Raw genomic sequence first — 5,845 nt, 5'->3', positions numbered from 1 at the left:
TGGAAGTGGTGCTGTGTGTTATGTGCGTCACTGTTTCCGGTCCGGGTAGTTCGTTTTCAAGCGTGGCCGACAATCTGCGATTTATATTTATTGAAATTGGATTACGCTGGTAAAGTCAAACATTACAACACGTTCTAAACCGCTTTGGTGACAAACACACTTTATTCCTTGTATCCATTCGTCCACATTAATGCTTGCTGCGCTTTGCAACCACAAAAAATTGTGACGATTAGCCATTATTTTGTTTTTGTAAGGAACCAAAAAACAGAGGCAGGGGGTAAACCTATTCAAGTAAATACATTTTTTTATGTTGCAAAATATTTAATTAGCCAGCTACAGTAGGCCACTTTGTAGGCGAAGTCAACTGAGCTGCTAGCTAGCCAACTTTACACACTGTTTAGCTAAGTTAATTAAATGTCATTAGCAAGCTATCTTGATGTAATCATTGTAAATTAAAAACAGTCTCCATGCATTTGTAGATAACAGCCATAGAAGAGGATGAAATTGCAGCTTCAGCTGTCAGTAAAGGGAGAGTGTAGACTACTATACTGGATAGGGCAGATCATTTTGTGGGAAGACATAAGGAAAAGAAATATCAATTTCCAGTCCCTAGAGGGTACAACTTTTAGGACAGAAATAATAGCAACATAATATTCCGTGCTGTCTAATTTGACTATAATGAAGTCTGTTTTGTTGTGATGTGTTCTGCCCTCAAATCTGAAAAGCTGTGAAAGCCAGTTTCAGATGAAGAGAGAGGTCCCAATGAATGTCCCAAGAGACTAAAGGTATATCCTATATGCCATGTGTTATATGTGTGGGCCTACCTACAGTACCGGTCCAAAGTTTGGACACCTACTCATTCAAGGGTTTTTCTTTATTTTTAATATTTTCTACATTGTGGAATAATAGTGAGATCAAAACTATCAAATATCACATTTGGAATCATGAGACTAACAAAAAACTTGTTAAACAAAAACAAAATATATTTTATATTTGAGATTCTTTAAAGTAGCCACTATTTGCCTTGATGACAGCTTTGCATACGTGGCATTCTCTCAATCAGCTTCATGAGGTAGTCACCTGGAATGCATTTCAATTAACAGGTGTGCCTTGTTCAAAGTTAATTTGTGGAATTTCTTTCCTTCTTAATGCGGTTGAGCCAATCAGTTGTGTTGTGACAAGGTAGGGGTGGTATACAGAAGATAGCCCTATTTGGTAAAAGACCCAAGTCCATATTAAATGGCAAGAACAGCTCAAATAAGCAAAGAAACAACAGTCCATCATTACTTTAAGACATGAAGGTCAGTCAATCTGGAAAATTTCAAGGACTTTGAAAGTTTCTTCAAGTGCAGTCACAGAAACTGTCTCTCATGAGGACCGCCACAGGAAAGGAAGACACAGAGTTACCTCTGCTACAGATGATAAGTTCATCAGAGTTACACTGAGGGAAAAAAGTATTTGATCCCCTGCTGATTTTGTATGTTTGCCCACTGACAAAGAAATTATCCGTCTATAATTTTAATGGTAGGTTTATTTGAACAGTGCGAGACAGAATAACAACAAAAAATCCAGAAAAACGCACGTTAAAAATGTTATAAATTGATTTGCATTTTAATGAGGGAAATAAGTATTTGACCCCCTCTCAATCAGAAAGATTTCTGGCTCCCAGTTGTCTTTTATACAGGTAACGAGCTGAGATTAGAAGCACACTCTTAAAGGGAGTGCTCCTAATCTCAGTTTGTTACCTGTATAAAAGACACCTGTCCACAGAATCAATCAATCAATCAGATTCCAAACTCTCCATCATGGCCAAGACCAAAGAGCTCTCCAAGGGTGTCAGGGACAAGATTGTAGACCTACACAAGGCTGGAATGGGCTACAAGACCATCGCCAAGCAGCTTGGTGAGAAGGTGACAACAGTTGGTGCGATTATTCGCAAATGGAAGAAACACAAAAGAACTGTCAATCTCCCTCGGCCTGGGACTCCATGCAAGATCTCACCTCGTGGAGTTGCAATGATCATGAGAACGGTGAGGAATCAGCCCAGAACTACACGGGAGGATCTTGTCAATGATCTCAAGGCAGCTGGGACCATAGTCGCCAAGAAAACAATTGGTAACACACTACGCCGTAAAGGACTGAAATCCGGCAGTGCCCGCAAGGTCCCCCTGTTCAAGAAAGCACATATACATGCCCGTCTGAAGTTTGCCAATGAACATCTGAATGATTCAGAGGACAACTGGGTGAAAGTGTGGTGGTCAGATGAGACCAAAAATGGAGCTCTTTGGCATCAACTCAACTCGCCGTGTTTGGAGGAGGAGGAATGCTGCCTATGACCCCAAGAACACCATCCCCTCTGTCAAACATGGAGGTGGAAACATTATGCTTTGGGGGTGTTTTTCTGCTAAGGGGACAGGACAACTTCACCGCATCAAAGGGACGATGGACGGGGCCATGTACCATCAAATCTTGGGTGAGAACCTCCTTCCCTCAGCCAGGGCATTGAAAATGGGTCGTGGATGGGTATTCCAGTATGACAATGACCCAAAACACACGGCCAAGGCAACAAAGAGTGGCTCAAGAAGAAGCACATTAAGGTCCTGGAGTGGCCTAGCCAGTCTCCAGACCTTAATCCCATAGAAAATCTGTGGAGGGAGCTGAAGGTTCGAGTTGCCAAACGTCAGCCTCGAAACCTTAATGACTTGGAGAAGATCTGCAAAGAGGAGTGGGACAAAATCCCTCCTGAGATGTGTGCAAACCTGGTGGCCAACTACAAGAAACGTCTGACCTCTGTGATTGCCAACAAGGGTTTTGCCACCAAGTACTAAGTCATGTTTTGCAGAGGGGTCAAATACTTATTTCCCTCATTAAAATGCAAATCATTTTATAACATTTTTGACATGTGTTTTTCTGGATTTTTTTGGTTGTTATTCTGTCTCTCACTGTTCAAATAAACCTACCATTAAAATTATAGACTGATCATTTCTTTGTCAGTGGGCAAACGTACAAAATCAGCAGGGGATCAAATACTTTTTTCCCCTCACTGTACCAGCCTCAGATTGCAGCCCAAATAAATGCATCACAGAGTTCAATTTACAAACATCTCAACATCAACTGTTCAGAGGAGACCGTGAATCAGGCTCTCATGGTCGAATTGCTGCAAAGAAACCACTACTAAAGGACACCAATAATAAGAAGAGACTTGTTTGGGCCAAGAAATACGAGCAACGGACATTAGACCGGTGGAAATCTGTCCTTTGGTCTGATGAGTCCAAATCTGAGATTTTTGGTTCAAACCACCGTGTCTTTGTGATGGTGCTATGCTGGTGACACTGTCTGTGATTTATTTAGAATTCAAGGCACACTTAACCAGCATGGCTACCACAGCATTCTGCAGCAATACACCATCCCATCTGGTTTGTACTTGTATTTTTTTACATTTTTATTTAACCATTATTTAACTAGGCAAGTCAATTAAGAACAAATTCTTATTTACAATGACGGCCTACCCCGGAGACGCTGGGCAAATTGTGCACAGCCCTATGGGACTCCCAATCACAGCCGGATGTAGCCTGGATTCAAACCAGGGACTAGTGACGCCTCTTGCACTGAGATGCACCACTCCACCACTTTACACTACTTAGTGGGACTATCATTTGGTTTTCAACAGGACAATAAGCCAAACACACCTCCAGGCTGTGTAAGGGATATTTGACCAAGGAGAGTGATGCATCAGATGAGCTGGCCTACACAATTACCAGACCTCAACCCATTTGAGATGGTTTGGGATGAGTTGGACCGCGGAGTGAAGGAAAAGCAGCCAACAAGTGCTCAGCATATGTGGGAACTCCTTCAAGACTGTTGGAAAAGCCTTCCTTGTGAAGCTGGTTGAGAGAATGCCAAGACTGTGCAAAGCTGTCATCAAGGCAAAGGGGGCATACTTTTAAGAATCTAAAATATCTTTTGATTGGTGTAATACTGTAACAGCCGTCTTCAGAAACGAACCAAGGCGCAGCGGGAACGTGGATACTCATAGTTTTTTAATAAACGACTCCTGACTGGCGGGCGGCTCTGGCGACTCCTGACTGGCGGGCGGCTCTGGCGACTCCTGACTGGCGGGCGGCTCTGGCGACTCCTGACTGGCGGGCGGCTCTGGCGACTCCTGACTGGCGGGCGGCCCTGGCGACTCTTGACTGGCGGGCGGCTCTGGCGACTCCTGACTGGCGAGGCTGGGCTGACGCACTAGACGCCTGATGCGTGGGGCTGGTACTGGACGTGCCAGCCTGGAGACACGCACCTCCATGCTAGTGCGTATAGCGGGAAACACCAGACCGTAGAGGCGCACTGGCGGTCTTGAGCGCAGGGTTGGCATCACCCCTTCCGGCTCGATGCTCACCTCGCCCTGGCACATGCGGGGCGCTGGTACTGTGCCTACCGGCCTGAAAATCCCAGGCCTCACCACAGCCCCAACCCCAAAGCACGGGACCTGTCCAGTCTGTCTCTGCCCTACAAGGGTACGGGGAGCTGGCCTGGGGCTCCAATCTCGCCCCGCCAAACAGCCCTTGTGCCCCCCCAAAACATTTTTATTGGGGCTGCCTCTCGGGTTCCCTTAGCTCCCTTAACTTGTCCTCCCAGAATCTTTGCTCATCCTGCCAAGTCCATCCATCCACGCTGTTCTCCTGTGGCTCCCTCCTCTTCCGTTGCTTGGTCCTTTTATGGTGGGTAGTTCTGTAACAGCCGTCTTCAGAAACGAACCAAGGCGCAGCGGGAATGTGGATACTCATAGTTTTTTAATAAACATAAGTAAAGCATCCACAGGCAAAACAATACTCACGACGACAGGAACAGTCTTGCAGGCACACAAAACACAATGCAAGAACAGCTACCCACAACCCCAAAGAAAAGCACACACTACTATATAGGACTCCCAATCAAAGGCAACTCAACACACCTGCCTTCAATTGGGAGTCCTAATCACCAACACAACACTTAACACACAAAAACCTGCCACGTCCTGACCAAAACTAATACAATTGCTCCCTCTGTTGGTCAGGACGTGACAAATACTTTTTTGGTTACCCCATGATTCCATGTGTTATTTCATAGTTTTGATGTCTTCACTATTATTCTAGAATGTAGAAAATAGTACATCTAAAGAAAAACCCTTGAATGAGTCAGTGTGTCCAAACTTGATTGGTACTGTATGTTAGTAAATGTTGTATACAAAAATATCAATAAACATCACACACAATATATAAACCTAGTACAATTGGAGCAGGCCAACTTTGCTGGAAGTCTGAAGGGTTCTGTTTCAGCCCAGCAATAACACACCTGATTAAACTGATCAAATCTAATGAATTGATAATCAAGTGTGCTCTTGTTGGGCTGGAATAGAAGTCTGCTCACCCAGTAGATCAGGGATCACTGGAGCAAGGTTGGCCACTGCTAGTATGGAGTTGTTTTTGTTCCCCTGAAATTATGCTTTAGTAATAATAGCCTACAATTATCTATTGTTGTTTAGACTAAGATGTCTAATCTTTACATACAAGGTAATCTTATTTGTACATTTTGAAGTGATAAAGTTTTGATTCTTTGAAGTTACGTTTTTATTTTTCATTGTTAAACTATTATTTAAAATGAACTAGTGTCAATGTTGATTAATCACATATTAGCAGCCATAGGCCTACAGTATGATGGCATTACTGGCCTTATGGGCATCTGTCATGAAGCAGAAAATAGCTAAACTCACACATTGTTTAAATGTTGAGCTATATGTTCTCAATTTAAAATGAGGCCAGTAGACAATGTACACTACATAACCAAATGTATGTGGACACCTGCTTGT

Source organism: Salmo salar, chromosome 10, assembly GCF_965601325.2.
Source record: "Salmo salar chromosome 10, fSalSal1, whole genome shotgun sequence".
Lineage (NCBI taxonomy): Eukaryota > Metazoa > Chordata > Actinopteri > Salmoniformes > Salmonidae > Salmo > Salmo salar.
Note: the sequence above shows the minus strand (reverse complement) of the source record.